We start from the raw sequence: 11,203 nt of genomic DNA on the forward strand, positions 1-11,203 counted from the left end.
CTACGTGAACTACCAAGTTAGTAACAACATGAGCTCACGGTCCTGAACCAGACAACATTCCCCCACCATGTTTACACGAGCTACTGCAAGGATCCCTGCATGAGCTACCGAGTCAATAACAGCTTGAGCTCACGGTCCTGAACCAGACAACATTCCCCCACCATGTTTACACGAGCTACTGCATGAATTCCTGCATGAACGACCGGGTCGATAACAGCATGAGTTCACGGTCCTGAACCAGACATCATTCCCTGCACCATGCCTACACCAGCTACTGTATGAATCCTTGCATGAACTACCAAGTTAGTCACAGCATGAGCATGAAATAATATATTCACCTTTCTGTAAAATCACTAGATCTCGTCACAAGTTGTACAAATCGATATGTGGCTTGCTGGGTAGTAATTTGCTTGTAATTTACTGGATCGTTAAAACAAAGATCACCCAGCAACAATGCCTACTGTCTCCGCATTTTTAACATAGAATTTCATAAGATCGAACTCTGGAGCCATACTGCCATAACATTATATAGATAAACGAGAGAAATGTTTTTTGTCATCCGAGCTAGTGACATCTTCCTGTCGGCATTAAGCTTAAGGACGTTAATATTATGAATTAGAAAAAGCCATTTAATTGCATTTTCCTGTCAATCATGTCCATTAATTTGGTTGGTGTTTAACACCTTACTCAAGGATTTTTTTACATTTACAACGATGGTTAATACTACTGATGAAGACAAGCACGGTACCTGCATGAGATTGATCTCCGACGTTTGGTAAGTTAATGACAAACAGGATCGACAGGTTCAGGTATAGTGTATATCGAGTTATTTATTGACAATTACGAAACGTGTGACTTTGACCGTTGTTCTGCAAAGATTGTGAATTAGGAATTGTGGTTGGTACATTTGCTGTAAGAATCAGTATACACGTTTTATACTTCTTAAATTCAGAGCTTTTAGGTGTAGCGGTGTTTGAAGTTTTGACTTAAATCTATAAAGGGCACAAAATTGAAGCTGATTGGCTGACAATGGAGACAAGGTTTCCTGGATTTGAAGAAATTTGCCTTACCCAAATTTCAGCTTAGCCTAGACATAACATGTAATAGGCTGGCTCTCACACTAGCTAATCTGAAACGATTCAGCATCATTGCAAAACGCCTGGTTAATACTGGCTCTGGTCCTCAATACGCCTTTTCTGGTGTGCATCGCCCCGTTGGGGCGCAAAACACCTATGCAAATCAATCCCGCTCGTGCTGTAATGTGAGCCTGAGCATGAGCACAAAGGGGCTCGTATACGGAATCTTGCATAGCACCGATGTCATCGTTCAGCCATTTTCGTTGATAATATCCAAAGAAAAATTGGTGCCATGGCTAACACCTGCGCTAAAATCTAGCAGTACATGGAGTTAGTGATAGGTTTACACGAGGCCGGGTTGTCGCATTATGACCCGCACATTATTTAATGTGGAGAAATACAACCCTTGCAAATGACCACTGTTCTTTCTGTGTTGACAGAGGGAATTGATGAAAACGAAGACATTTACGTCATTTAATGGCAGTCGTGTTTTTTTTTCTTTCGCCTTTGCTTAGGAACGTGCTTTCACTCAATTCTCTGACTAATGAATCTGTCCCAACTTACCAGATTTTCGGAAGTCCACGTACATTGTCTTGATTGACATAATCCTACCCCGTTTCTCAGCTTTTCAAAGCTCACGGCGACGAAACTATCATAAGGTTTCCGACAATTTATCAATCTTTCGGAAGGATACAAAAATCTAATGGAGAATGTCTTTGTCACAGTTCATTCAGCTATGCCACTTGAGACAGTTTGCTATGCAGAACCAAAAATTAGCGCAAATTTAACCAGCGAAAACGGTCAGCTTCCTTGTTTCACTTTGATATCATGTTTGTAAAGTTCGTTGACCTTTCTTTGGTAAAGTTTTACAGCACTTTTGTTCGTAATAAAAGCCTTTCTATTTTCTTGTGTGTCTAGTCACCCACCGTGCCGTAAAAACGTTTACGCGTCGCGTAAAAAGGGAGACAACTCGACTGACATTAGAAACTTATGGAGAGGAGTTGATTCTATGTGTGTATGTATGCTTGGGATTTAACGTCATACTTGATAATTTTTCAGTCACATGACGACGAGGAGTCATTAGGTGTGTGTACATATACTGTGTCTTCTTGTCCATGCCGCCAAAGTGCTGCCGCTTCTGAAGTATCGTAGCCTTACGCATGACACCCCACACAGTCACATTATACTGACATCGGGCCAGAAATCTAGAAGAAAACATTTTTCGGACGCACATGAAGCAGGGGGATGGACCATAAAATTGAGACATTGATTTTTAAATCCGAAATCTGTCCTGTGTTTTCTCTATGTATTCAAGCTACCACAAACTGGACAAGCCACTCAAAATTCGTTTATAAATGAGGTCACAAGGTGGTAAAATTAGGCCCACTACAATACGCTATCGTACATCATTTCCTGTTTTTCAATAACCGGTGACATGCTGGATAATCGCCTTACTCTAAACTCCAACCCTGTCATGTTTGGCGTCGTTTTTCTGTTTTGGTCTAATACAACTCAAATAAATAAAATGTATTTTATCTCAATTGTTGACACATGGCTACACGACAATACGTGTACAGAGTTCGATAATACTGAAAAACACTAGCCTATCTATTCGCGTGGAGTTTGTTTTACTCTCGTGTTCATCCCCACATACATCTTTACATCTGTAACATAACAGGCAGATCGTGTTTATTGTGCACACACATCTTTATCTCTCTAACGTAACAGGTAATTCTTATCTTTTTCTGCACATACATCTTTACAGCTGAAACATAACAGGCAGACCGTGTTTTTCTGCACATACATCTTGAATGCTGTAACATAACAGGCAGATCGTCTTTTGCTGCACAAGTATCATGTCCTCTGTAACATAACAGGCAGACCGTGCTTTTGCATCTTCAATTCTGTAACATAACAGGAGACCGCTTTTTTCTGCACACAAATCTTGACTTCTGTAATATACAAGTCAGACCGTCTTGTACATATATCTTCACCTCTGTAACATAAAAGACAGACTGTTTTCTGCACACACATCTTTACTGCTGTAACATCACAGGAAGACCGTTTTATCCTGCACATACATCTTGAATTGTGTAGCATACCAGGCAGACCGTGTTTTTCTGCTCATACATCTTCAGCTCTGTAACATAACAGGCATATCGTGATTTTTGTGCACACACATCTTAAATTCTGAAACATAAAAAAGCAGACCGTGTTTTTCTACACACATATCTTTACTGCTCTAACGTAACGGGAAAATCGTGTTTTTTATATCTTCACCTCTGTAACATAAAAGGCAGACTGTGTTTTCGGTACATACACCTTTACCTCTGTAACATGACAGGCAGATCATGTTTTTGTTCACATACATTTTTACTACTGTAGGGTAACTCTCACATGGTGTTTTTCTGCACACACATCTTTACTGCTGTAACGTAACTGGCACATCGTGTTATTTTTGCAGAAACATCTTTACTGCTGTAACATAACATGCAGAGCGTGTTTTCTCTGCGAATACATCCCTAGCTCTGTAACATATCAGACTGATTGTGTTTTCTGTACATACATCTTTACTGCTGTAACATAACAGGCAGACCGTGTTTTTCTGCATGTACCTCCTTAATTCTGTAACATAACAGACAGATCGTGTTTTTTTCCGCTCATACATTCCTTGTTCTATAACATAACAGGCAAATCGTGTTTTTTTCTTTCATAATCATCTTTACTGCTATAACATAACAGACTGACCATGTTTTCTGTACATACATCTTTACTTCTGTAACATAACAGGCAGATCGTGTTTTTCTGAGCAGACATTTTTACTAATGTAAAATAAAAGGCAGACCGAGTTTTTGCACATACATCTTTATTTCTGTAACTTAAAAGGCAGATCGATTTTTTTCTGCACAGACACTATTTATTCGGTAACATGACATACAGGCCGTGTTTTACTTCTGTAATATAACTGGTAAATCGTTTGTTTGTTTTTTTTTTTGCACATACATCCTCAATTCTGTAAGGTAAAAGTCAGATCGTGTTTTTCTGCACGTACATCTTTTCCTCTGTAACAAACAGGCAAATCGTTTTTTCTGAATATGCATCTTTACTGCTGTAACATAACAGGCTTATCACGTTTTTCTCCACATGCATCTTTATTTCTGTAAAATTACATTTTCATTGAACATTTTTTCTTCTGCAACACTGATTCCTCTTGACACTGCTCGGTTTCCTCCAACCATGTAGCTGGCCGCCGTGGAGTAAGTGAAGTATTCTCAAGTAGGGCGTAATACGTGTTCTGTCGTATCAGTGGCGGGCATCAAGCAGAAATGAAGCATGACACTAGGCGAAACTAGACCGTGCGCTGGCGTATTATTGGTGGGTGTCAATCTGACACCACACATGACACTAATCGAACCAGATCATGTGCTGGTGCATCAGTGATGGGCATATGTCAGGCACCAAACGATACTAGACAGTGCGCTGTGTCAGCGAGTAGGAGAAACCGCAAGTGAAACTCTCGTGAGTGATAGCGGGAAAAGTGAGATACGCGAGAGTAAACAAATGCATTTAACGTTACTAAGACGGTGCCAACGCACACTTGAACATAAACTCACATGTAACTTATGGTTTACCCTGCGTTTGTTGTTGCGACGTAAAATAACCCAACGGTGAAAGCACTGGCTTTCGTGTCCTTTTAGGTTAAAACATGATTGGTCAAGTCTTTTCTCAAGAAAGCAAAAGTTTGTAAGAGCAAAGGATAATGAGTCAACAAACGTGTCATAAATGAATAGCCTGCCCTATCCGTAAATCAGAGCGAATCTCGCATTTCAGTTCCTTTCTCAGTTACAGTATTTGACGTTGTTGTAAAGAATATTTCATTCATCCAACGGGAATGGGTTGTAATACGAATACCTGACGCCAAGGACAAGATATATTTCACGTTGAGATGGGGGGTGGGGTTGTGGGGGGGTTGACTGGGGGGCTCTGTGGCCGAGGATGTTAGCACGCGCGGCGCAATGACTCAGAAGCCTCCCTCCAACGCGGTTGCTGTGAGCTCAAGTCCAACTTATGCCGGCTTCCTCTCGAACACGGGAAATATTCTTGAGTACGGCGTCAAACACCAATCAAATAAATCATATAAATAAACATTTCGGTCAATGGCATCAGAACCCACTCAGAAAACCTAAAAATTACATAAAGATCACATGAAAGAATTGTACATGTCGTCTTCAATATTTTTTTTTATTTTTCTTTGAAAAGAAAAAGACACTTGGATATAATTTTTGTATGGTGGGTATTTGGGACCAACTTTTGGTATATATAGTCTGTAATAATATTATAATGAGAAGGTAACACATGTTAAATAAATGCATTTTAGAATTCGGTCTTTTCAACTAACAAATCCGTTCAACCTGGATTTTGATCATATTTATATTTTTGAGATATTCATAAATGTTATCACAATTCAGATTAAATGCATATGCTTGTATTTGAACAACAGCTTGCATTCAAATAAATTTATTAGACAAGCATCACATCCTTATTTATGATGTTATTATGTAAGGACGAAAAATACGAAAAAGTGGTCCCAAATTGTAATAAAAACTTTAATACAGGCCAACCAGATTTAAAAGATGTTCATCACATACATGATCTGTCTTTGGACACACGCCTCAAACAGTGTCTGACAGCGAGTATGTCGATCGCTACAGCCCACAGAATCTTAAACTTGACACTCACTTCTCTTATATCGCCAGCAGTGCTCGCGCCAGCAGTGACCTAGTACACACATTCTCGACAAGTCCCATTCGCTTACGTCAGCATGACCAAAAGGTCAACCTACTTCCTGTAAGAAAGAAGTTTTACCACAGTAAATAAACTTACCTTTTGATCATATGGCTATTGGGTTTTCTTCTGGGGTGTTGACAAAACGCCATGAAGCTTGGTCGAAACTACATTGGCTTTTGGTAGCGACTTTCATTTACATGGCGTTAAGGCAACTGTTTGCTACGTAGGCCCCGGGGTTTCCTGCTTTTTTAAGAAACTTTTCTTCAACCTTGTGAAGCTGCTCGGTTTAAACATCCGTTAACCTAATAGCCTGCCCACAGCGCGTGCATGACATGGACTGTCGTCCTGGAGTAACTGGAAGCATAAAAGTATGTTCAACGATTTCAGCTGCACTGTAGTCCTCCTTCCACTTGTTGGGCTTATCGAACGCTTCCCTTGTAACTCAAATTTCTTCCCACAGTACGAGCATTCGTCCTCATCCATATCCAAAAACATTGTGCGAACTAAGTCAGTTTGACAGCCATGATGTTGTCTATGTCATGTAGTCGGTTTTCCTTCCCCTTCATGCTGACGTAAGCAAACAAAACTTGTCGATAAGGTGTGTACACGTTCTACTACGTCATTTCTGGTGCAGATTATGGCCATGAAAGAGAAGTGAGATTCTGTTGCTAATAACGATCCACATACTCGGGGTTAGAAAAGTCGATAATATATGGCTACAATACTGTCGAAGTAGCTTTAAGCAACAGTCATTTATTCATTCATTCGAATATTAAGGGAGACAGCTACACCGACGTTACAATCTGACAGAGGTCGGTCGGTTCAGACGCATGCTCAAACGTGACTTTATCAACACATGAAGCTGGAGATCCGCCCTCATCTAGAGAAAATGATCTCAATCTCTGCTTTAGGTTTTGTCATCACTGCTGTGTTTGCCGTACAGGTCATTGTCATGTTCAGCTCTCTCTATTTATTTACGCTAACCCGAACTATAGATAGTTGTTTGCTTTTCACCTGTTGGGTGATCAGTGCGGAATGCTTCAAAAAGTTATATAATTATTCCTGTTTTATTTGTCAGATCTCAGCCACCACGGATCATGGATCATCGTCTTCCAAGGAAATAGGTAAAGAATAATGCCTCCGTGTTGTAGGAGTAATGATCATATGGTTTGGGTTCTGTGACAGATGTATGTACTATCAAGACTTAGTGCAGTGATGCTAAACTCCAGATTTCCTCGGCATTTTAGTGGATAGAGGGAATGTTGAATAGAGGGAAGGTTGTTTATGATGGCGGTTAGGAAGGGTAGTTTCCGTGAGTCTGCATGTTTGCGTAGTATCCCTGGCATACAACTCTAGCAAATCCTCTCTACCTCATTTCAACTCAGAAAGCTGGATTCCACATGAAGACAAGGCTACATCAACAGCGTTGGCAAGTTTCCAAAGTGTCAGACAGTTTCGAGACTTGGCCGATGTGGTTTTACGTAATGCTGCGCTATTTAATACGGCTTAACTAATGGAAGTACTTCTTTTGTGGTGGCAACCTGTAGTCTTAATTTAAATTATGGGTTAAGCCATGAGTCATCTGGAAAGCTAGCATTAAGTCTCGTTTGTGTTTCATTCGCAAATTCTGTGCTCTTTCTCTTTTGCGGAACAGTGAATTTGGTCTGTTTTAAGTTTAGGGATGTTCTTTTCTCTACCTACATTGTACTACCGTTAGCTTGTAGAAACAACACATTATAACACATTAGCGTATTCGTGTGACATTAGGCCTACACAGAACAAACCACATGTGTGCTCTTCTGCTCTTACATCTTCACCCCTGTAACAATACAGACAAACCACACGTGTGTTATTGTGCTCTTACATCTTCACGCCAGTAACACTACAAACAAACCACACGTGTGCTCTTCTGCACTTACAGCGTCACCCCTGTAACACTACAGACAAACCACACGTGTCCTCTTCTGCTCTTACAGCGTCACCCCTGTGACACTACAGACAAACCATACGTGTACTCTCCTGCTCTTACAGCGTCACCCCTGTAACTCTACAGAACAAACCACACGTGTACTCTTCTGCTCTTACATCTTCACCCCTGTAACTCTACAGACAAACCACACGTGTACTCTTCTGCTCTTACATCTTCACCCCTGTAACACTACAGACAAACCACACGTGTGTTATTCTGCTCTTACATCTTCACCCCAGTAACACTACAGACAAACCAACGTGTGCTCTTCTGCACTTACAGCGTTAGTGTGCTCTTCTGCTCTTACACATTCACTCCTGTAACACTGCAGACAAACCACACGTGTGCTCTTCTGCTCTTACATTTTCACCCCTTTAAACACTAGAGACAAACCATACGTGAAGTTTCCTAAAGATACGATTTCCCCTTCGTAACACTACAGACAAACCACACGTGTACTCCCTGTAAAACCAGAGGGAACCCGTGCATATACTCTGAGAAACATTAGAAAGAAATCATACGTTTGCTCTTATTTATTTATTTATTTATTTATTTATTTATTTATTTATTTATTTATTTATTTATTTATTCAGGTTTCTGAACGGAGAGAAAGCCAGTGTGATAAGGTCTTGAAATCAAGGCGACTGCATTGGTGAGAAACTCTTGATTGTTTACCTCGTGCTAGTACATCAACCACCTCGGTCATTCTTTAGCTCTTACACATTCACCCTTGTAACATTACAGATTATTAATACGTGTACTCTTCTCAACACACAACATCAAAGTTCTAACACACGAGACAAACCATACGAATACTCTTCTCAACATATAACTTCAACCCTGTAATGCTACAAACAAACCATAGGTGTAATCTCTTTCTTGTTACATGGCAAACCATACGTGTACTCTCTTTTAACATGGCAAACCATACGTGTACTCTCTTGTCACATGGCAAACCATACGTGTACTCTCTTGTAACATGGCAAACCACACCTGTAGGCTACACTCTTGTACTGTGGCAAACCATACGTGGATATATCTAAACATAAAATTTCCCTATGTAACACCACAGACAAAGGATAAGTGTATTCTTCTGAACATAGAAATTCACCACTGTGACACTACAGATATACCAGACAAGTACTCTTCTACACTTCGCCACTGTAACACTAGACACTGTTGATGTAGGCTACTCTGGCGCACCTCCATATTCCCCACCTTTGTACTATAGACATACAATACATTTCTGAACCTTTAACGTGACATCTATATAACATTACAAACTGCTTGTTAATGTATTGTAGTGCACTTGAACTCTTCACCCATTTGACATTACCAACAGACTATAGACGTGTGCCCTGCATTTCATCAGACACATGCGGTTTGGGCGGAGATTGTATGCTACTGTCTGACATAATTCGTGATACCGTCATTACACGGCTTGTAAATCAACTGATTTTACGTCTTTTGGGGTCCGTAAATGATACAGACCTGCCTCACAGCACTTTGTGAAATGGCCTTTCGGCTGTACGTAGCTAAATCGTTGTAAACGATCACAAAATGATGTCTTATGCAGTAGCTCTGTGTTATTGTATGTCCCTTCATGGAGTGAATGGGTGAAGGCTACGTCACAGCTTGGGCCGCACAATCTGATAGCAACATGTTTAATTGGGTACAATTTTCAAGATGTCTGCCTCGACTCACACCAGCCATTTGTGCAGTATTGTCATTTTGTTCTACATGTTATTGGGTGAAATATCATTTAAAAAATGAAAATAAGTATGATACTTTTAGAAAGCTTGAGTATTATATTTTCGAATGAAAAATTGTTTTAGATAGGTGCTGTATTGTCCTTTATATTGGCCCTGGTCATACTGTACAAGATGTATTCAGTTGGCCCTGGTCATACTGTACAAGATGTTTTAACTGGCGCCGTTCATACTGTACAAGATGTATTAAATTGGCGCTTAATTGACATGGTCGCCCAGATATTAGGTATTTTTGCATTATTACAGAATGACATGTGACATAAAAGTCACAGACTTTTCGTTAATCCCAGCATTATACGTTAAGTGAATGTTCAAAAAACTGAAAATTCTGGCAGAATATTTAAATGAGGCGCTGTCAATTCAGCGGAAATGGAGCATGCGCACAGCACTCGGTAAACTTCATATGTAAAGAAACATAGACCATTACTCGCGTAAAAGAAGGACTTACGGCTCGCTCGTGACAGGTTCGGCCAAAACAAGGCGTAAGAAAATAGCCCGACAGGCTGACAAGCAAGTCTAGAGTTGTAATTCATGGTCAGTTTGAACGATGGAGTGCACTGAAGAAAGAAAAGGGCCTTACCAGGCACGAAGATGTCACAAAACTATTGCTTGATAGGTGGGTGCAAATGTCGTTGTTGTTGTGGGTAGGAGGTGTTAAACTTCTAACAGACACACGTTTCTGACTCTAGGTTTAATGAGAAGATTATTCTTAACCTTTTCTCATTGTTGTTTATGCTGCTGTAATCTGCGTGTGTCTATGTGTATCCATATTCGAAATTATCCGAGCTCGTCGACTGAATCGAAAGTCGGTATCATAGGGAGCTTTCCGAACGCTGCGCATATGCGCATTCGGGCCCATCCGGTTGAACATTAATGAGGCATAATGGCCTGTCTCTTTGTGTTGAATTCTCCGGGCTCGTACAGGCTATATACTCAATGAATATTTTTTATTTCAACATGAGTGATTTAGGGTATGAACGAACTTTTAACTTCGTTAAGACGTCACACTCAGAATTGGTTTAAAAATCAAAATTTTGAAGCAACCATGTTACTTTAAATTGAGGTTGGTCATACTATACTAGATGTATTAAATTGGCACTGTCCATACTGTACAAGATATATCAAATTGGCGCTGTTCATAATAGATTTGTTAATTAACGCTTTTCATACCATACAAGATATATAAAAGAGGTGCAGCCCATACTCTACAAGATGTGTTAAAGTGGTACACCTCATACCCTACAAGATGTATTAAAGTGGTGCACCTCATACCCTACAAGATGTATTAAAGTGGTGCACCTCATACCCTACCAGATATAAAAACTGTTATGTGTAACATGTATTAAATTGGTGCTGTTCATGCTGTACTAGATGTATTTAATTGGTGCTCTCCTCAGGAATTACATGTGTGCCTCATCATCCCGCTGAAATATCGGTTGAACTATAATGCCAGTACCGTCTTCAAAAAGCCCTCATATGCCAAAAAAAAAAATAAATAAATAAATAAATAAAAATATTTACATCAAAATCCATTTATTTGATAGAGTCAGTCCTTCTTTATGGAGTCCAATCTTGAGATTTAAACAATCTTAAAAGAGAAG

This window comes from Liolophura sinensis, chromosome 7 (genome assembly GCF_032854445.1).
Source record: "Liolophura sinensis isolate JHLJ2023 chromosome 7, CUHK_Ljap_v2, whole genome shotgun sequence".
Classification (NCBI taxonomy): domain Eukaryota; kingdom Metazoa; phylum Mollusca; class Polyplacophora; order Chitonida; family Chitonidae; genus Liolophura; species Liolophura sinensis.